The sequence below is a fragment of the Chlorocebus sabaeus genome, chromosome 4 (genome assembly GCF_047675955.1).
Source record: "Chlorocebus sabaeus isolate Y175 chromosome 4, mChlSab1.0.hap1, whole genome shotgun sequence".
Lineage (NCBI taxonomy): Eukaryota > Metazoa > Chordata > Mammalia > Primates > Cercopithecidae > Chlorocebus > Chlorocebus sabaeus.
This window is the reverse complement of record NC_132907.1, coordinates 88,710,208-88,732,715: the sequence shown is the minus strand read 5'-3', so window position 1 is coordinate 88,732,715 and position 22,508 is coordinate 88,710,208. Positions and strand designations below refer to the sequence as shown.

The window sequence follows — 22,508 nt, the reverse complement described above, 5'->3', positions numbered from 1 at the left end:
TACTTAAAGTGCATACATTTAATCTATGCAACTTAATTGTAATTAATTTTTAAAGGTAACATACCCATATAAACACAACTTAAAGATTTAGTGTATTTTTGAGTTCCTTTCCAGCATATGCCCCTTGTGGTCAAAACTCCCATGATGGCATTCCCCTATTTGACCTCAATCCCCACATGGTGGGCAGAATAATGTCCCCAAGGATGTCCATGTCCTAATCTCTGGAACCTGTGAATATGTTACGTTATGTGGAAAGAGGAATTAAGGTAGTGATGAAATTGCTAATCAGCTGACTTTAAGAGGGAGATCATCCAGGATTATCTGTGGGGACCAGTGTAATCACAAAGGTCTTTAAAGACGGAAGACGGAGGGAGAGTCAGAGTTGCTGTAATGCCTTATGAAACAGACTCAACTGGCTGCGACTGGCTTTCAAGATAAGAAGAACGCCAGGAGCCAGGAAGTACAGGCAGTGTCTACAAGCTAGAAAAATAAGAAAATGCGTGCTCTTCTAAAGCCTCCAGAAAGGAAGGCAGCCCTGACATCACCTTGATTTTTAGCCAGGAATGCCCATTTTGGACTTCTGACCTCTGGAACTGTAAGAGAATACATTTGTTTTGTTTCAAGCCATTAAATTTGTGAAAATTTATTACACCAAAAATAGAAAACCAGAAAACTAGTACACCTCATTTATTAAATTGATCTATTTTTGCTTTCTTGTTGAGTTAGGAGTTAAATCAAATTGTACAAGTCATAAGCATACATTTGATGAGATCTGGCAAATATAGAGACACCTGTGTAACCCACAGCCAATCAGACAGAGTATTTCCCTCTTCTCACAAAGTTCCCTGTGTTAGTCTCTAGCTAGTCCTGCCTCCACCTCCAGAGACAGCCGCCGTTCTGATTTCTATCACCATAAATTAGTTTTTTCTGTTATTGAACTTCTTACAAATGAAATAAGAAATCCTAAGTATGTGTTCTTTGATGTCTTGCTTAGCATAATGTTCTATCCAATCTCCTGTTGGTAGACACTGGAGGGGTTCCAGTATTTTGGCTGTAATGAATGAAACTGCTATGAATATTATTTTACAAGTCATTGCTGGTTGTATCCTTTTATTTCTTTCAGATATGTGCCTCAGAGTGAGGCTGCTAAGTTGATGGTGAGAGTATACTTAACCTTCTAAGAAACGGTCAATCACTTTTTCAAAGTGACTGTCCTATATTTTGCATTCCCACCAGCAAAGTATGAGAGATCCAGTTGCTCCAAATTCTTGATGACACTTGGTGTTGCCAGTCATGTTAATGGCAGCCATTGAACTGGGCGTAAAGTGGTATTTCACTGTGATTCCAACATGCGTCTTCCTGCTAATCCATGATTGTTGAGCTCCTTTCTACGGTTTATCGGCTAGCACATACTTTCTGTTGTGAGTTGTCCTTCAAATCTTTTGCGTCTTTTTAAGATTAGATTGTTTTTGCTATTTGTTTTTTGGATTTTCATCCTTGGATACATATTCTTTGTCAGATATACATATTGTGAATATTTTCCCCTGCCTTCTCTTGCTTTCTCATTTTCTTAGCTATGTCTTCTGAAGGGCATGAGTTTATAGTTTTGCTGAAGTTCAATTTATCATTTTGCTTTTTTTGAGGGGTGGGGGGTGGGTAGTGCTTTATTTAGTGTTCTAAGATTTATGTTGAAGATGAAAGTGCATATTTTGTTCTAGAAGCTTTATGGTTTCAGTTTCCATTCAAGTCTACAAGCTGTCTTGAGTTAACTTTTTTATACAGTATAATGTAGAGGTTAAGGTTTATTTTTATCTCTATGAATATCTAATCTATGAATATCTAATTGTCCCAGCACTGTTTGTTGTATTAACACTTTTTTACATTTAACATCATTTTCAGCCAAAAAACTGTGGTTTGGTTATTCCATGCCTGGGCACATGTTAAAAATTTGTACATAAAATAATAAAGTTTCTATTTTGACTAGTGGAATACCTCAGCTGGTTTAAATGTAACCAAGAATTGTGGAAGGGCCACAGCCAATTCCAAGTAAGATTCCGATTCATAGATTTTTAATTCAGCAAGAATATTACTTTTGCCATGATATTTTGTTCCACCGAAATTTGTGTTCACATCATTACACAAAACAAATAATTACATGTCCCATGTTGAATTTTTAGCTGAATATACAATTAGCAATAGTGAAATTAACAAAACTGGTTTTCCACCTTCATTAAAATAAGCTTCCAAGCATTTTTCTTTGGCTCCATTAATTACATAAATTATTCAACTATTATAATGATCTGGTTTTCTATTGGAAGCAACCAATGATGTAGAGTTGCATCATCTGTCTGCAGATGTTATGAAGCCATTTATTAATAGCTATTTCTTCACTTTTTGTACATGCACAAGAAACCTTGAAATTGAAAAGAGGCAACTATAATTTAGAAAATAGTTATTTCGACCAGGCGCGGTGGCTCACACCTGTAATCCCAGCACTTTAGGGGGCCGAGGCGGGCAGATCACCTGAGGTTGGGAGATCGAGACCAGCCTGACCAACGTGAAGAAACACCGTCTCTACTAAAAATACAAAAAATTAGCCAGGCATGGTGGCACATGCCTATAATCCCAGCTACTGGGGAGGCTAGGGCAAGAGAATTGCTTGAACCTGGGAGGCGAAGGTTGTGGTAAGCCGAGATTGCGCCATTGCAATCCAGCCTGGGAAACAAGAACAAAACTCTGTCTCAAAAAAAACAAAAAACAAAAATAAAAGTAGTCATTTCATTCAAAATCAAGCTACTCAGAATAGAAAGCAGCTTTACCTTCTGCAGTGACTTGTGTTATATTGTCATCTTCAGCCATCATTGCAGTAAAAATCACTGATATTTCCATACAAGGTTCGTGTCTTTCGACTTGGATGAGCTCTGTGATGTCACAAAGTCCTGTATGTGCTTGGTGGATGGATAGTAAAGATTGATCAATATCTTGTACATGTTACACATTTATCATCGCCATTCTGGAAAAATAGAAATAATTTTTCATTTTTCATTAAACATGCACTTTCATTTATTAGCTCATTGCTGCTGAATGTGTTTAATGAAAAGATGTCAAATAAATAAAAATTCTAATTTTTAAAAAATTATGTATTTGGGAGCTGCAGTAGCAAAAGCATTCAGATGCTCTGAGTCATACTATCCTGCCTCTATTTCCTGCATTCCAAACCTATGCTTTTCCACATTTGCCACTAACTTTGCTGATTATAGCATGATGATACAATGTATCTTGCAGGCTTCAGCAAGTATTGCGACAAAATTTGCTAGTAAATCAATAGATGGCAAGGGCAGGTGATTTTAAAATGTTCCCCTTATTACTTGAGAGAAAAGGACTTAGCTACTTATAGCTGCTTTTGTCTAAGCATTTTTATCAGCACATGCCCTGCAAGCTGTCCTTGTAAGCAAGGTCATGCCAAACTTATGTGCTGTTAGACAGGATCATGCCCTTAGCCGGAACTATGAAAAAGAGCACTACTGAACTCATTTTGCCTTTTTTTGGTGCAACTGGCAAAAAAAGGCACTTTGCTAAAAATGGAGAAAATCTGAGACAAATACTGAGTAAAATGGGAATCCAGAGAAACAGGCATAATCAGGACCTTTCCTTTCCAACTGGGACAAATGGTCACCCCACCCATAAGACTTGGCAGGCTATGCTCCCCCTCCCCTGCTGACCTCCTTAGCCCCCTTGCAGAAACACTTGTGAGCAATATATTGAGACCTTCAATGAGCATTTGATTTAGGCTTCTCATTGCTCTTAGACTGAGGCTTTACAGGCAATGATTGCACAGGGTTTGACTTCTTCCTGGTTTAGTCTTGGTAGGGTGCATGTGTCCAGGAATTTATCCATTTCTTCTAGATTTTCTAGTTTATTTGAATAGAGGTGTTTATAGTATTCTCTGATGGTAGTTTGTATTTCTGTGGGGTCGGTGGTGATATCCCCTTTATCATTTTTTATTGCATCTATTTGATTCTTCTCTCTTTTCTTCTTTATTAGTCTTGCTAGTGGTCTATCAATTTTGTTGATCTTTTCAAAAACCCAGCTCCTGGATTCATTGATTTTTTAAAGGGTTTTTTGTGCCTCCATCTCCTTGAATTCTGCTCTGATCAAAGTTATTTCTTGCCTTCTGCTAGCTTTTGAATGTGTTTGCTCTTGCTTCTCTAGTTCTTTTAATTGTGATGTTAGGGTGTCCATTTTAGATCTTTCCTGCTTTCTCTTGTGGGCATTTAGTGCTATAAATTTCCCTCTACACACTGCTTTAAATGTGTCCCAGAGATTCTGGTATGTTGTATCTTTGTTCTCATTGGTTTCAAAGAACATCTTTATTTCTGCCTTCATTTTGTAATGTACCCAGTAGTCATTCAGGAGCAAGTTGTTCAGTTTCCATGTAGGTGAGTGGTTCTGAGTGAGTTTCTTAGTCCTGAGTTCTAGTTTGATTGCACTGTGGTCTGAGAGACAGTTTGTTGTAATTTCTGTTCTTTTACATTTGCTGAGGAGTGTTTTACTTCCAACTATGTGGTCAATCTTGGAATAAATGTGATATGGTGCTGAGAAGAATGTATATTCTGTTGATTTGGGGTGGAGAGTTCTGTAGATGTCTATTAGGTCTGCTTGGTGCAGAGCTGAGTTCAATTCCTGGATATCCTTGTTAACTTTCTTTCTTGTTGATCTGTCTGATGTTGACAGTGGGGTGTTAAAATCTCCCATTATTATTGTGTGGGAGTCTAAGTCTCTTTGTAGGTCTCTAAGGACTGGCTTTATGAATCTGGGTACTCCTGTATTGGGTGTATATATATTTAGGATAGTTAGTTTTTCTTGTTGAATTGATCCCTTTACCATTGTGTAATGGCCTTCTTTGTCTCTTTTGATCTTTGTTGGTTTAAAGTCTGTTTTATCAGAGACTAGGATTGCGACCCCTGCCTTTTTTTGTTTTCCATTTGCTTGGTAGATCTTCCTCCATCCCTTTGTTTTGAGTACGTGAGATGGGTCTCCTGAATACAGCACACTGATGGGTCTTGACCCTTCATCCAATTTGCCAGTCTGTGTCTTTTAATTGGAGCATTTACCCCATTTACATTTAAGGTTAATATTGTTATGTTTGAATTTGATCCTGTCATCATGATGTCAGCTGGTTATTTTGTTCATTAGTTGAGGCAGTTTCTTCCTAGCATTGATGGTCTTTACAATTTGGCATGTTTTTGCAGTGGCTGGTACTGGTTGTTACTTTCCATGTTCAGTGCTTCCTTCAGGAGCTTTTGTAGGGCAGTCCTGGTGGTGACAAAATCTCTCAGCATTTGCTTGTCTGTGAAGGATTTTATTTCTCCTTCACTTATGAAGCTTAGTTTAGCTGGATATGAAATTCTGGGTTGAAAATTCTTTAAGAATATTGAATCTTCTGGCTTATAGAGTTTCTGCTGAGAGATCCACTGTTAGTCTTATGGGCTTCCCTTTGTGGGTATCTCGACCTTTCTCTCTGGCTGCCCTTAACATTTTTTCCTTCATTTCAACTTTGGTGAATCTGACAATTATGTGTCTTTGAGTTACTCTTCTCGAGGAGTATCTTTGTGGCATTCTCTGTATTTCCTGAATTTGAATGTTGGCCTCCCCTTCTAGGTTGGGGAAGTTCTCCTGGATAATGTCCTGCAGAGTGTTTTCCAACTTGGTTCCATTCTCCCTGTCAGTTTCAGATACACCAATCAGATGTAGATTTGGTCTTTCCACATAGTCCTATATTTCTTGGAGGCTTTGTTCGTTTCTTTTTACTCTTTTTTCTTAAACTTCTCTTCTTGCTTCATTTCATTCATTTGATCTTCAATCACTGATACCCTTTCTTCCAGTTAATCGAATCAGCTACTGAAGCTTGTGCATTTGTCATGTAGTTCTTGTGCCATGGTTTTCAGCTCCATCAGGTCATTTAAGGACTTCTCTACACTGGTTATTCTAGTTAGCCATTTGTCTAATCTTTTTTCAAGGTTTTTAGCTTCTTTGCGATGGGTTCAAACTTCCCCCTTTAGCTCAGAGAAGTTTCATCATCTGAAGCCTTCTTCTCTCAACTTGTCAAAGTCGTTCTCCATCCAGCTTTGTTCGGTTGCTGGTGAGGAGCTGTGTTCCTATGGAGGGGGAGAGGCACTCTGATTTTTAGAATTTTCAGCTTCTCTGCTCTGTTTTTTCCCCATCTTTGTGGTTTTATCTACCTTTGGTCTTTGATCATGGTGACGTACAGATGGTGTTTTGTGATGTACAGATGGTGTGGATGTCCTTTCTGTTTGTTAGTTTTCCTTCTAACAGTCAGGACCCTCAGCTGCAGGTCTGTTGGAGTTTGCTGGAGGTCCACTCCAGACCCCATTTTCCTGGGTATCAGCATCGGAGGCTGCAGAGCAGTGAATATTGCTGAACAGCAAAAGTTGCTGTCTGATCTTTCCTCTGGAAGCTTCATCTCAGAGGGGTACCCGGCCGTGTGAGGTGTCAGTCTGCCCCTACTGGAGGGTGCCTCCCAGTTAGGCTACTCGGGGATCAGGGACCCACTTGAGGAGGCAGTCTATCTGTTCTCAGATCTCAAACTCTGTGCTGGGAGAACCACTACTCTCGTCAAAGCTGTTAGACAGGGACATTTAAGTCTGCAGAGGTTTCTGCTGCCTTTTGTTTGGCTATGCCTGCCCCCAGAGGTGGAGTCTACAGAGGCAGGCAGGCCTCCTTGAGCTGCAGTGGGCTCCACCCAGTTTGAGCGCCCACCCACTTTGTTTACCTACTCAAGCCTCAGCAATGGTGGGCATCCCTCCCCCAGCCTCTCTACCACCATGCAGTTCAATCTCAGACTGCTGTGCTAGCAGTGAGTGAGGCTCCGTGGGCATGGGACCCTCTGAGCCAGGTGTGGGATATAATCTCCTGGTGTGCTGTTTGCTAAGACCATTGGGAAAGTATAGTATTAGGGTGGGAGTGACCCAATTTTCCAGGTGCCATCCATCACTGCTTCCGTTGGCTAGGAATGGGAATTCCCTGACCCCTTGTGTTTCCTGGATGAGGCGATGCCTTGCCCTGCTTCAGCTCACCCTCGGTGGGCTGCACCCACTGCCTTCTCCCCACTGTCTGACAAACCCCCCATGAGATGATCCCAGTACCTCAGTTGGAAATGCAGATATCACGCGTCTTCTGCGTCACTCACGCTGGGAGCTGTAGACTCGAAATGTTCCTATTCAGCCATCTTGGAATCCAGTCTCAGGTATTTTTTATTAACAATATAAGAAGGGTCTACTAGAGAATATTAACACTGAGGGGTGGGGCATTGCTATAAAGATACCTGAAGATGTGGAAGCAGATCTAGAACTGGGTAATGGGCAGAGGTTAGAAGACTTTGGAGGGCTCAGAAGAAGACAGAATGAGGGAAAGTTTGAAACTTCTTAGAGACTGATTAAATGGTCATCATCAAAATGCTGATAGAAACATAGATGGTGAAGGCCAGGCTAACAAGGTCTTAGATAGAAATGAGGAAGTTATTGGGAACTGGAGTAAAGGTTACCCTAGTTATGCCTAGAAAAGAGCTTGGCTGCATTGTTTCCATATCTTAGGGATCTGTGGAAGTTTGAACTTAAAAGTGATGACCTAGGGGATTTGGCCAGAGAACTTTCTAAGCAGAAAAGTGTTAAAGATATAGTCTGGTTGCTTCTCACAGCCTACTATCAGAAGGCTGCTCCTGCAAAGAAATGACTTAAAGTTGGTATTATATTTAAAAGGGAAGTAAAACATAAAAGTTTGAAAAATTTGCACCCTAGCCCTGTGGTAGAGAAAGAATCCCAGTAGGCTATGGAACAACCACTTGCTAGAGATGAGTCTTTGAGAGAGTCTCTCCCATCATAGGCCTAGAGGCCTAGGAGGAAAGAATGGTTTCAGGATCCAGGCCCAGAGTGCAGACTTGGGACACTGCTTCCTGCATCCAGGCTGCTCAGGCTTTGGCCTTTGCTCAAAGGGACCCAGGTACAGCTCAGGATACAGCTCCTGAGGTGCAAGACATAAGCCTTCATGGCTTCTACATGGTGTTAAGTGTTCAGGTACACATAATTCAAGAGTGAAGGAGGGCCTTGGTGGCTTTCATCTAGATTTCCAAAGATGTATGGAAAAGACTAGATGCCCAGGCAGAAGTCTGCCACAGGGGTGGAGCCCCCACAGAGAAATTTTACTAAGGCAGTGCAGAGGAGAAATGTGAGGTTGGAGGCCTACACAGAGTCCCCAGCAGGGCACTGCCTAATAGAGCTGTGGGAAGGGGACCACCACCTTCCAGATCCCAGGATGGTAGATTCACCATCTGCTTGCACCCTCTGCCTGTAAAAGTTGCAAGCACTGAACTCAAAACCATGAAAACAGCCACAAGGCTGTATCCTGCAAAGTCACAGGGGCAAAGCTGCACAAGGCCTTGGGGGTCCACCCCTTGGACTTTCATGCCCTGGATGCAAGACATGGAATCAAAGGAGCTTGCTTTGGAGCTTTAAGATTTAATGGCTTCCTTGCTGGGTTTAAGATTTGTGTGGGGCTTACTGCCCCATTCTTTTGGCTAATTTCTTTCTTTTGGAATGGGAATGTATACCTAATGCTTGTACCACCATTGTGTCTTGGGAGTAAATAACTTGTTTTTGGTCTCAGTGGCTCATAGGTGGAGAGAACTCATCTCCAGATGAGACTTGGGACTTTTGAGTTAATACTGGAGTGAGTTAAGACTTTGGGAGACTATTGCTAAGAGGTGATTATATTTTGAAATGTGAGAAGAACAACATGAGATTTGTGGAACCAGGAGTGGAACAATGTGGCTTAGATGTTGTCCTCTTCAAAACTCATTTTGAAATGTGATTCACAGGATTGGAGATGGAGCCTGGTGGGAGGTGATTTGATCATGGGGGTGGATCCCTCATGAATGATTTAGCATCATTCTTTTGGTGATAAACGAGTTATCTCTCAGTTAGTTCACATGAGATCTGGTTGCTTAAAAGAGCTAGTTCACAATTCATATGGCAACAAAATTCCTGTGAAAACTTAAGACTATTTGTCTGTTTTCTGTAAATAAAGTTTACACAATTCCTTTCTAGGCTGCCATAGAAAACTGCATCAGACAGAGTGTAACAGAAAAGAATAACTTTATTCAAAACACTTGCAATAGGGTCAAGACTATTGCAGTAGAGGAGAGAGGTTGAACTCAAGTTTGAATACAGCAAGGACAGCTGAGAATTTATAGCCCGGTATCAGAGTGAGGGGGTCAGTGGATAGAAATTACTAAGAGGAACTGATGAGATACCAGTGTGGGGGAAGAGAACACTGATTAGATATTAAGGGTAAGGGCATTTGTGCTAACTTGGCCTAGCTGGATTCTTGCTAAAACTTGACTCAGCAGACTCAGGACAAGGGGTCTCAGAGGAGTCTGACTAAAGTTTGGTCAAGGAGGAGATTTTTGGCAAGACATGGTTCTCGGGTGTGCTATATTTCTTTATCATTCTCATAAATCTCTCTTTCCTTAGTGCTGGCTGCTTTGAGGTTTTATTGGATTTTCATCACTCCACGTATTTTAACATCCCATGTGTTATTTAGGGTCTAGAAATAATCAGGTTGTCTAACATTGCAAGGGCTCCACATTCTGGGCTCTCTCTGTTCTCGCTCATCTGTGCTTGCAGAATGGCCGGTGCTTTCTTCCCATCTGTCTTTATTGCAACACCTTTCTGAATCCCAGAAATAACCTGTACACAGTACTGCTTTGCCATTTTACATTATGGATCTGCATTGTTTTAGCTTCTGAAATCAGTCCTCTTGCCACACTCTATCATTGAATCAATGCCATATGTTTTGGGTTTTTATTTCAGCAGGACTTCACCACCTTTGCACAGTATTTATTATTATTATAATCACATGATCCTCTGCTGTGGTAACAGATAAATCCTCAAATTGCACTGGTTTAATATCATGAGACTTGATGTCCTACTTCCACAGCATTCACTGGGTAAAACAGTCAGATGATAAGTTGGAAAGAGTGTCTGGGGGTCACCTGTTGAATTGGAATCTACTAATTTGTAGGTGAACATGTGGAAAAATAGCCGCAGTAGAAGGAAAGAGACCTGGAGTTATCTGCAACAGCTCTTGAGTGCATCAACTTGAAATTAACATAGTCACTTTTGCTCATGTCCTACTGGCCATAAATGGTTTCATGGCCCAGAGTACCTGGCAGGGGCCTGGGAGATGTGGCGAAGCACATACACATTTGGTGCACAGTCAATGCATCTGCCACAGTAGGTTTCAAATATATTATAAATAAATAATTATACATAAACACATGTGTTCATGCGCGCGCACACACACACACACACTTGAAATAGCCATTGTGTAAAACCCCTATTTAATCAATTTCATGCTACCATTATTTCACATTTTAACATTTGTGGCAGATTGAATCTCCCAAGAATGGCTGCAAAACTACTGCCCATTCCATGTGCTCTTCTGCAGTGACTTTGCCCCTCTCCTCACCTTTATCATGAACTGGGCTGACTTCCTTGCCCAAACCTCAAATCTGGGCTGGACTTAAAGACTCACTTGTATCCAAGAGAGACAGCCTAAGTGACGCTGCATCGCTTCCAAGGATAGGTCAGAAATCTGCCTGTTTTTGTCCTCCAAAACTCATTTGTTGAAGTCCTCACCCCAAGGTGATAAGAGGAGGGGCCTTTGGGAGGTGACTTGACCATGAAGAAGGGGCCTTCATGATGGGATTAGTGCCCTTACAGAGCTCTCTCTCTGCTCTTCACCTTGTGAGGGCACAACTAGAAGATGGCCATCTGCAAACCAGGAAGAGGGCCTTCAACAGACACAGATCTGCTGGCTTCTTGGTTTTGAACTTCACCTTCCAGAACTGTGATAAATAAATTACTGTTATTTAAGCCCCCAAGTCTATGGTATTTTCATTATAGTAGCTTGGACAGATTAAGACACCTCCTTTTGGAGTGATCCCTTTCACAGCCCAGCTTCCATGGCTTTGAGAAGCCTAAAACCACACAGTAGAGAGCTCCAGGCAAATAAAAAATCTTCCAGGTTTGTCTAGCTCCCAGCTGTTGGAGTCACTTCCAGAATCTCATGTCCTCTGGCCGAGGTCCCAGATATTGTGGAGCAGAAACAAACCTTCCCTGCTGTGTCCTGTTTAAATTTCTGACTTACACAATCCAAGAGCAGAAAGAATAGTGGTTATTTCACACCTCTGAGTGTTGGGTGGTTTGTTACACAGGCTGGATCCATGGAACAACAGCTCTGGATCAACATGAGTCTTACAATCAATGGTGTCTTTTTAAAAATTTAAATAGTTTAGCAACTCTGAAATTAGAATATATCTTAGATATGATAAAATATGGTAACAAATAAAAATGAGTATGCTTTATATGAAAATCTAATGGAGAGAGTTCTTTCTTTTTTCATTATGTCAGAAATATGCAACTGTATACATCTGCAGCTCATACAGATTTTGCTAATATTTTGTATTATAAAATAATGATGTGTGCATTGTACTACATGAGTCTTTCTCATCCTTTTCATCAACAATCCCTATTGAAAATGCAGTCTCCTGGCCATGCCAACTGCCTTTGTCCATGATAGCTTAGACTCACTCCACATTCCACAATTATTTATTGGCAGCTTCTGGGTGTGAGGAATCACGTGACCGGCACGGAGTGCAGTATGTATAAGATAGACAAAGTCTCTACCTGCCTGCACAGAGTCACAGCACAGGGAGAGATGCATGAAAACAGCAAGCGGGAATCAAGTATGTGAATACAATACTTGAATTCGCATATTCAAGTGAATTGTGAAGGGTGTGGTGAAGGGAGCAAAGAAGGTACTTGAGAAGCCGAGGAAGACTTCCCTTTGGGTAGCTGGGGAAGGCCTTGCTGAGAAAGCCCATTCGAGCTGAGACTTAAAGGCCTCTGCTGCCTACAAGGTGGGGGTCATTTCTAGGCTGCTGGAAGAAGATGTGAGGATGGAGGTCAGTGTGGCTGCAGCCACCAAGGGGCAGGAACAGGAGGGCACTGAAGGGCAGAGACCTGCATACTCTTTAAGGACTTGCAGAGTGAAAGACAAATCTGGGTTTGTTCAAGGTCAGTGTGAATCAGCCTTGGTAGTATGTCCTTCAGTCAGTGAGTGGATAGCTGCGGTACGTCCAGACAATGGGATGTTATTCAGCTCATACGCAAAAGAAGTGAGCTAGGAAGTCATGAAAAGATAAGAATCTTAAATGCCTATTACTAAGTGACAGAAGCCGGTCTGAAAAGGCTACATCTATGATTCCAATATATAACCTTCTGGAAAAGGCAAAACTATGGAGACAGGAGAAAGGTCTGTGGTTGCCCAATGTGAGTGGGGAGGGAGGGGTGAGTGGGCAAAGCGCAAGGGATTTGGGAACTACCCTCTATGATACCCTCGTGGTGGATCCATGTCACGATCTATCTGTCCAAACCCACAGAATGTACGGCACCACGAGTGAGCCTAGTGTAAACTACGGCCTCCAGGGGACAGCGACGTGTCTGTGCAGGTCCACTGTTCATGACGAAGGCACCACATTGTAGAGGATGCTGATAGTGGAGGTCTTGGAGGGGAAGGAGGTAAATATGAACTCTCTGGACCTTTCTTTCAATTTTACTGTGAACCTAAAACTGCTATACAAATAAAGTCTATGGAAAATTAAAAAGAAAGAAACAAAAGGTCATTCTGGAGGCTCACAGGAGGGAGCAGAAGGGAGTGAGGAGAGTGGAAGGCCATGGGGTGTCACAGCCAGGACCTCTGCAGATCCCCGTGGGAGGCGTCCCTTCGCCCATGTGCCTGAGGACTCTGCCTCTGTGTGTCACTGCTGCAGCCCTGCACTGCAATTGTTTGCTCACATGTCCTAGCGCCCTAAGACTGAGCAGCTGATTGGGAGGAGGAGGAGGTAGTGATGAGGGCTAATTCATAAGGGAATCCAGGTGGTGGGTATGCAGGAGGATGAGGCCAGGGGAGGAAAGAGGGACAGATGGACACATGTGAGGTCTAGACCATTTCTATGCCTTGCCCAGGGACAGGAGGGCCTTTCCTCTGCAGACACAGCCTGTGCCTGTGTCCAGCCTCTATAATACATCTGTTTCCAGCAATGTTTCATCAATCATCCTTCAGGATTATTTTCAAGCCAGAATGTTGAGCATAAACAGGAGGAGATGTAGTCCAGGTGAACCTGTATCTCCACAGCCTGTGTGAGGGAGCAAGGGAGAGAGGGGTAGTCCAAGGAGGGACTGAGACCCCAGGTGGGAAATGGCTGTGCCCAACCCAAGTGCACGTCTTCTTTCTGCTTCCCATCCTTACCATCTCCTTGTCCTTCCCTCAGCTTTCCCTTCCTCCCTCTTGCCTTTCCATTCTCCCCTCATACCTGCTTTTAACCCTTTGAATTCATGTTTCATGCATGGTGAATGAAAGGGCCAGCCAGTGGTTGAGTGATGTTCTTGTGACCCCCAAATATCTCCCAGACTCTTGCCAGAGGCTCCAGCATCTCTGCCTCTTTGCATGGGGTGATTGCCAATCCAGGGTGCAGTACTGGGCTGGACAAAGGAGCATAGGATTAGAGCAAGCACAGATGGCTGCTTTTGTAGTTTTCCCAGCAGCTGAGCGTGAGTCTGTGAGCTGACTCTTGACGCTCACAACTCCAATGGCGCCCGGCTTTCCTCTGATTCTAGGACAGTCAAACACATGCTTCATTGTGATCACCTTAGAGTGGTGGTTTTCAGGTCAGGTGTGAATTTTCCCAGACACCAATTCTGTGACTTCATTCATTCTTACACTCATTTTCTATGCCCGTCAGAATGTGCGATTACAGAGCGGGAGGAGCTTGCACAGACACTCACAGACACAGGGACCCAATAGGACTCTGCAACCCTGGACTTTGGGGACCTTTTCCTCCAGCAGTGTGGCCGAGTCATCTTTTGTTACAACATAGTGTCTCATCCTAGCATACATAGACATGCAAATGTAAACATGAGATCTACTCTGGGACCCCATGGTTTCCTTCTGAATATGTATTGCATTCTGCCAGTCAAATGTCTTCTGATTATGAGGAAATTTAATCTGGGTATCATGAGTATAAGTCTTTGTGATGACAATGAAAATTGAGTATTCTAGTATTGTATATTTCAAATGAAGTGGCAGCTCTCCCAAGCTGACGGATACATTCCATGAAAGATCTCTCCCTTCCTTCTGTTGCCCTCTCCTAATCAGCCATGAGAGAGCACCAAGACAAACATGTGACTGACTGAGGAGGATGGATGTGTAAGACAACATTTTCTGTACAGGAAATTCACGAGGTTGAGTCACACATTTCTAGCTAGGCACCTTCAACTGCTGTTGATGCGGCAGGTTGTTGCAATGTGGGCTGGTGTCACAGGAATGGTCACTTAGCACATTGATTAAAATGATCCAGGGTCTCACCAGAGACATTCTTGAGGTCCCAGAAGCACCCAACAAATGCAAACATTGCAGAGAAGGAGAGAGCAAAGGTGAAATCACTTAGCATCCTTGGCTAACCTTAGCTCTAGACGCTGTTGGAAGCTGGGGATTGAATTTGCTTTGCTTCAGAGACAGCGATGATATATTTTCTTACAGTGTTGATTCTGAGGTCCCATCAGGCATCTGGTGTCCTCCATATCCAGGGAGACCAGGCAAGCTGAATAAATCTTTACCCAATGGTAGGGAGCAGCCAGAAGAAGGAAACAGCAAGGCCATCCAAAGCAACACAGAGCTCTTCACAGGTCAGAACGTGCATCCGAGAGCAGTGGCTGAACCTTGCATGGGAGTGAGGTTTAGAGGCAAGAGCTCAGGGGGTTCTACCCAACCTAGCAGATGAGGATGTGAACAAAAAGGCAGTCAGGCCTGGAGAAGGGCATTTCCTCAGTTATTGAAAAATAACAATGCTCATATCTCTTTCTCTTAACAAAGATGCTGGATATTTAAGCCAACTCAGCTCTCTTAGCCCCATAAATACGATTTTTAAAACTTGGTCTGTCTTTTCTAGTTGCCACAGCCAAAGCCCTGGGCTGCCTCAACCTTCTACGTTCTACACAGGAGCAGCTGTTGAGTTACTTTTACTGTGCTTTCTTAAGAAGGAAAGACGTTCCCAGGGGTCTGGTGATATCCGCCTGCAGGGAATCTCCAACACAGGACAGCTCTACAAGAGCCAGGGCAGCCTTGGCCAGAGCTGGGGGTACAGAGGTAAAGGTAGACCTTGCCCTCCAAGGCCACACAGACTGGTCAGGAGACAGTCCTGTAAGGAGACCCAACAAGTACCCTGTGACAGTGCAGGGCTAGGGGGTGTGCAAGCCTCCTTGGGTGCATGAGAGGGAACTGGAGGTGCACTTGTCTCCTGGTCATTTAAACCAACTGACATCCTGAGCATAGTAGTGCCTGTATGTGTACACATGTATGTGGCTTCGTGTGCTCACTTGGGTGAGTGGTGTGTGCATTTCTGTATATATGTGCCTGCGTGTGTGGTATATATGTGTGAGTGTGTGTGTGATATGTATGTGTGCACGCATTGTGTGTTGTGAGTACATGGGGATGTGTATGTGTTCATGAATATGTGCATGTGTGTGTGTATTCATGTCTTTGTGCTTGCGTGTGTGAGAGTGCATATGTCTACACTGCTGTGTGCATGCCTGTATGTGGGCACATTTGTGTGGTGTGAGGGCAGGTTCGTCTAGACCTTGGCCTGACTCCTAGACCTGATCTAACTTAATTGTGGGCACAGATCCATTAATCTTCACGGGACTCTCTTTAATAACAAATAATGAATTTTATGTTCATTTCCTCAGTCTAGTGGCATCATGTGGCGTTCTCAATCACATCTGTAAAAATAGGAGATCACTTTGTTCAAGGACCAAAAATGGCTCACCTGGCAAGGCTTTTTGCCACACCCAGTTCCTGCCTCTCCGAGCCCTGTTGGTGAAGGGTGCAGTGTGAAAAGCCTGGCCTCAGTGTTTAGATTCAGGATGGGGGAAACTCCAACAAATGACTCCACATGATTTGTTCATTTGAAAGCGTGACCTCCGTCTGGAGCCTAGGCTCGAATGGACCAAGACAGCTCATTTGAATGCCATACCCGAGGCCAGACTTTGCTTAAATGGGCACAGGTTGTATTTGTTCTGATGTTGCTTTAATGCCTGTGGAAGAAGGTCTCTCACAATGTCCCCAGGCAGGTATTTTAGTGGCATTGCTGTTGTCGTCACAGTGTCTCCTGATGTTTGTTCTAAATCACTGTTTTGCTCCCATGAGCAAATACCCTTCCTAAATGATCCCCAGGACTTTTCTAGTAGGAGGAAGATTGAAGGAGGGTGCTACAGAGCCCTTGAGCAGATAGCTGGACTCATTGTCATGCACATTCCTACAAGGACACAACTTTTAGGGAAGTGCTGGAGCCTCATCCACCTTCACGACACCCTCTCCCCACAAGAATAGGTCTCCAATGGGTTACATTGTTTTTCCTTCAGACCTCCTCTTCTTTCACGCTCTTCATGCTCTGTTGAGATTGCACGATATCTCTTTCAGGTTGATTCCTACACTTGCCACTGCCCTAGAATGTCATCCAGAATATTCCATCTTTGCAGAATGTGAAGTTATCTGTGAGATTTTAGCTAAAAAAGAAATTACAACAGGCCGGATCCTAAGGCTGCATGCTTACAATTTTTGGTTATTATATTTTCATCTGTGAAATTCTACTCATCATTTTTTTCTAGACCTTGAAGATGATCTTTTATCTTTTCCATTTTGAGGGCCTTACCGTCAAAAAATTCTTGATTCCTCTCTTTTATGTTAGGTAAAGACATGAAGTTGTAAGTGTTGTTTGTCCCAGTTCACATGGACGTTGAAAGATATGTAGAGATGCTGAGTAGTGGCTTAAGAATGGTCTGTGATGAAGCTACTCTGCTCAGGTTCTGTACTCTGCAAATGACATTTTTACCTTTGCCATATGCTCCTGTTCAGGCTCCACCCAAAGGACAAGAGACAGGTGAGAAGGCTGGAGGGGGAGAAGGGACTACTCGCTCCTTCCTTTTGTTTATGTTTCCCATCAGTGTCAATGACCTAATCTCAGCATAAGTTGATCCCAGTTTCCAGTTTTTCCCAAAACCTGAGCCTTATGGGATCCCTTCCAAGATTTTGTGACACCAGCATCTACAAAACAGTCCCCTTTCCTCAGAGACCTGGGTCTCAGCTCGGCAGGGCCTCTCACCCAAGTTTTATGTTCTAACAAATCCAACCTCTTCCCTTTGTCTCCTCAGTCCTTGAAGGCTAACTGATTCTGCAGCTACCATCTCTGTGTCTCTATGTATTTTCAGCCCTCTAATTCCTAGTCAATCAATTCCCTATACTCAATTCTCACTGTTAAAATAACTGGCATGCTTTCTATTTTCTTGACTGGGTCCTGAGTGACCCAGTGTTCTTGTAAATAAATGTAGGGATGAAGATGAGCATCACCTAGAAATATGGTTGAGGACAGCTTTTTACATTGGTGAGAACATTGTTTCAGCTAAAACTCAAGAACTATGGCAAAGATGAGATATGTTTTCTATTTAGTTCAAGGGATGTGAAGATTGAGCATATTTACCAAATAAGAGAGTCAATTCCATAGAAAGAGAGAGAAATGAAGAATACTGAAAAGTGAGGATGATTGGTCGGATTAAGTCCTATAAAGATGAACGTAACATAAAAAAGAGGAGAACTCTTCTTTCTTTGGAAAAAGGAGAAAGGATATGAGCGAAGGAAGGATGAGAATAAAAATGAGTTTAACAAGTGGGGAGAAGTAGGGAAATTCTTACGCCTGTTCCTAAGAAGTATAAATTAAGACTATTTGAGAATGAAAGAATTGGGGATGGGATCACAGTAAATAGAAAGAGAGTAGCATAAGCAACAGCTAATGGAACACATGTTCCAGAAACTCAGTATTTGGTAGATTAAAGGTTGCTGAGCAGCACTGGGCTGCTCAGGTAGGAATTTGTGGTAAAACAAGGGATAGCTAGAGAAAAGCTTTGTAGCTCCAAATAGGATGTCTCAGGTGTCAAGTGTGGATGGCATTGGTGACACAGAACCTTAATCCACCAGATGGAGGGCAGAGATGTCATGTACACTTTTTTTTTTAAACATTGTTTCACATCAAAGTTCTACCTCTCCCATAATGCCAACTATTTATCATCATTTTAAGATTTTTTATTCAGTACGTTCCACTGAGTGGTGAGCAAGCCTTGAGAAGCACTTCTAGGGCAATTAGATAATAGGTCAAGGTGACTGCCCCAGCACTGTACAAATGTTGCATCTAATGATGCTTGGGAGATCCAAGGAGCTTGACTTTGTAGGGAAGAAAGTCTAAAATTAGAAGTACTTGGAAATGTGCGTATAAATTGAACTCTTTTCCTGAATTAAACTTAGATATATTTCCAATTTACATTATAATTTCGTCACGCTTTATTTTTAACCTCTCATTCTGTTTCCCACCCACCCACACTTACCACTCTGGCTTTGTCATTTTATGTAAGCAAGCCCCCAAATGTTAGAAGAGATTTCACCTTGATGCTTTAGAGAATGGTGAAGAGAAAATATTTTTTTAACTCCAATTTTTAAATTTGAACCTTGGACCTAGGGTAATCTTCAGATTTTTGTGAATGATGACGGTCATTTTAGATATCGATGTAGTTGGTCCTGGACTTAATATTTGCCCTTCTCTCTCATTTTCAGTTCATGCTGACACCTAAACAAGAGACTTTTTTTTTGCTCTTGATCAAAAGAATTTTAAGTTGTAACAGGAATATTAAAAGCATCAAATGAAGGTAAATTCCCAGTGAGCAGTTCCTGTCATCTTGTTAACTCTGTCATTCGAGACCCAGAACTTCCTCAGGTCCTGCTCAATGCTGTTCAGAGTATCAAGGTGGCTTTCCTGTGTGAAAGAGTTTATCACCAACTTCCCTCCCAGCTCTCAGGACCATGGGAGCTGCGGCTCTGGGTTCACCTTATAATTTTGGAAGACCTCCATGGCTGCCACTCACGTTGGTTCTTGACTCCTTTTTTATTAGTCCTGTGTGGCTTGGTACAAAACCTCTGCCTGTTTTGTATTCTTTCCTATTTAGTCAATTTATTCAAAGTTTCACATGGAACGGCAAAGGGCAGAATATGTCATAATATAGCATCTAGGGGTGTGTGTTTGTGTGTGTGTGTGTGAGAGAGAGAGACACACACAGAGAGAGAGAGAACACCTTGAAATATACCTTGAGGACCACTGTAATGGTGAGAGGTTGGCACACCCCTCTCTAACACTGCAGGAATTAGCAGGTCCTTCCTACCATCCAAGGGAGGGCATAAGCAAAACAGTGATTGTCCAAGGTCTTTGAGAAAGTCCTCTGGAAACCCACACTGCTTTGTCCTGCTCTCTCTGCCAGTGTACAGACACTGTCAGGACAAAAGCCTGCAGCCATTGCAGGCGTGCACGGCATATGCTTCTACGTGGGTGTTTATTTTTCACAAGATAGAGTGCTTGGAACTGCCTGGCACCATGCCTCTTGAGAGAGAGCTAGGAAACAACAGCAAAGTGGGTTTTCTTTTCTCTTCTTTTTTCTTAGTTGCTGGAAAAACAGGGTAAGAGTGAGGCTGCATGGCCACAAACTAAATGCTTATGAGGAAGCCCTCCCTTTCCCTGAACCTTCCCATTGACCCTGAGTCCCAGTTTCAAAGGCTGGACATGTGGAACTGGGCTTGTTTACCCTTTAAGTGGAGAACCAGCTGGGGAATTCATGCCACTGGGTGTTCCAGAGATATCTGCTGAAGACTCTTAAGGAATTCCATATGTCCACTATTTAGCATTTAAAAATCTTTCAAGGAGGACAGATTAATGGGGAAAGAGTATTTCCTAAACCAAAGCAACATTTTCAGAGAAAATAGAAGTATAAGCCAAAAGGAGAACATGGAAATTAATGCACAGAAAATAGGATCGATTTAAGCTCTCAACTTGGGTTTAAAGCTGAGGGCCATGCTGAAGTACCCGTGTTTCCTATAAACCTCCAGAGACCATGAATGGGGGCTTAGAGAAAGTCATGGAGCTCAATGGCCATGATATGATGCTCAGCAAGAGGCAGGGGCTTTGAGACCTGAGAATGACTTCAAATTCTGGCTTAGACCATTGTGATCTGTGCTGCCTGGAGTCAGTTATTGCCCTTTCTGAGCCTCAGTTACTCTCTTTACCATTTGGGGACAATAAAACATGCATGGCAGAGTTGTGGGGATTAATAACACCATACATAAATAAATGTGAGGCCCCCACCCTGTGCATGAGTCGTTGTAGAGGGCACTTTGTGAATGACATTGCTTATCACATGGATTCAAGTATGGCTACTTCATTGATTTTTAATTTCTTCTTATAAAATACTGACTTTTGGAGTTTTATTTGTGAGACTGGAGAGGGAGAAGAAACACTTGAGGAACCAGGTCCTGAATTGTTACGGTAATAATACAGTTGATGAGTTCAAGCACCAGAAAGTCCAATAATGGGTAGAGGCCTCTGCCACTAGCTGAGGACACACGACACAGGCTGTGGCCTTCAGCTTCCCCCAGAGCAGAATGAGAACTTCAATCTGTCCACTAAAAAACCACAGTCTTCATAAATTAGGATAGGTGATTTTATTTCTTATAAAGCATCGCAGGCTGCAAGGTCACCATTCGGAGAGGCTGGGAATTGCAGCCTCTGGCAGAGCCCAAAAGGAAGGCACTTTGAAGGAGGAGGGGTTGGGGCAGGAGCTTCATGCAGAACAGATTCGTGTTTAGCTGCTAGAGAAAAGAAACCTTGTGCAGTTAGAACAGTTTTTTCTTTAAGTGTAGGGGTGCGTGACTTAACCCTTGCCTGGCATGGCCTTGGGTCTTGTTTATAGTTTGGTATCTTTCTGCCACAAAAGAGTTTATTCTGCTAGTCCTACGATCTCTATTTTAACATTAATGCTGGTCAGTTGCGTCTAAACCACAGAAGGAATGGGGTGTAATGAGGCGTATCTAACCTCTCCTCCCGTCATGGCCAGGAGCTCAGTTTTTAAGGTTTCTCTGGGGTCCCCTTGGTCCCTAGGGCATTTGTTCAGTCAGTTGAGGAACTTAGTATTATATTTTTAATTCTCAAATCCAAAGGATCTCTTGTTACGGACATTGATTTAGAGCCAGGGCTCTCTACTAAGGTTGATTTTGGCAACTGTGGGCATTTAGCAATGTTTGAAGACATCTTTGGTTGTCATAACTGGTGGGTGCTACCGGTATCTAGTGGGTAGATATCAGGGATGCTGACAGACATGCTATGATGTCTGGGACAGCCCCCATAACAGAGAATTATCCAGCCCCAAATGTCAATGCTACCGAGGTGGATTAAATGTAATAAATGTGTGCGTGTGTGTGTGTGTGTTTGTGTGTGTGTAAAGAAAACTTTTTACATGGATAGACATGATTTAGAAGTTTAGGGGCTTATACTTGATTTAGAAAAAAAACCAAGAAGATAAAACTTATGTTCATATTTAAAACAAATACCTTCTAGCATGCTTTTCAGTAAAGGGTGGTATGAAATCTGGACACTCATGTAAGATGTGAAAATTTTAACCAAATGCCTCGTGTGCTTCAAAGATAACATCTTATTCTTTGAAAGAAGAAATAATTTCATGTTTAGTTTAAAGAGTCTTTTTCACTTTGGCCACCTGGTTTTAATCTAGTTTTATTTGCTCACCTAAACATATCATTTCTGGAAAAAGATTAAAATTCAAAATGTTTGATATAAAATATCCCTTTTTCCCTCCCTTCCTCCTTGTCTCTATATCATTGTGTAACTAGATTTGGTATCCAGATGGAGGGGTGGATATCTACTAACAGAATTACCCACAGATGCTACATAAAATCCATCTGGCCAAGAGAAACATGAAGCTGAGCTGTTCTGTAGGTGAGCCACACTTTGCCGTGGATAGAAAGAAATGTCTACTTCTTAAGAGTGTTTAGAGGTTTTTAAAATCTCAATTTTCATTAAAAATGTTTATTAAAGACATTTTCAGGAAGAAAAGAGGACTTAGGTTTAATAAATGAAAATGCCTTGTTTCCTTATTTTTTCTCCATTTTAGCATATGCCATATTTAGGACACGTAGGTCACTTGAGAATGACAGCCAGGTATACAGCAATACTTCATGTAGCTGGCTAGAGTGAGGCTAAGGGCCAGATGGATAATTCCCTCTCTTTCTTTCTCTCTCTCTCTCCCTGTCTCTCTCTCTCTCTTTCTGCTTCATTCCTAAGCTTGGTTTTAGTTTTGTCCTATTTAAAGGACTAGAAATGGGTGTTGGTAAGAACCCAAGGGGATACTTACCTCGAAGGTGGTACTGATTTTGTGTTGTGCCTAGATATAGGGCCCCTCCAAAGAGCTTCTGGACTCCACTGGGCT

The 22,508-nt window shown here is 42.5% G+C and overlaps 1 long non-coding RNA gene across 1 annotated transcript in view; it reads left to right on the top strand.

Moving 5' to 3' along the window:
- The first annotated feature begins 372 nt into the window (after positions 1 to 372).
- Positions 373 to 22,508, top strand: part of LOC140711598 (uncharacterized) — a 52,075-nt gene continuing 29,939 nt past the window's right edge. Inside the window, exon 1 of the long non-coding RNA XR_012092868.1 lies at positions 373 to 595. This is a non-coding gene — a long non-coding RNA (uncharacterized lncRNA). The remainder of the gene's footprint in view (positions 596 to 22,508) is intronic.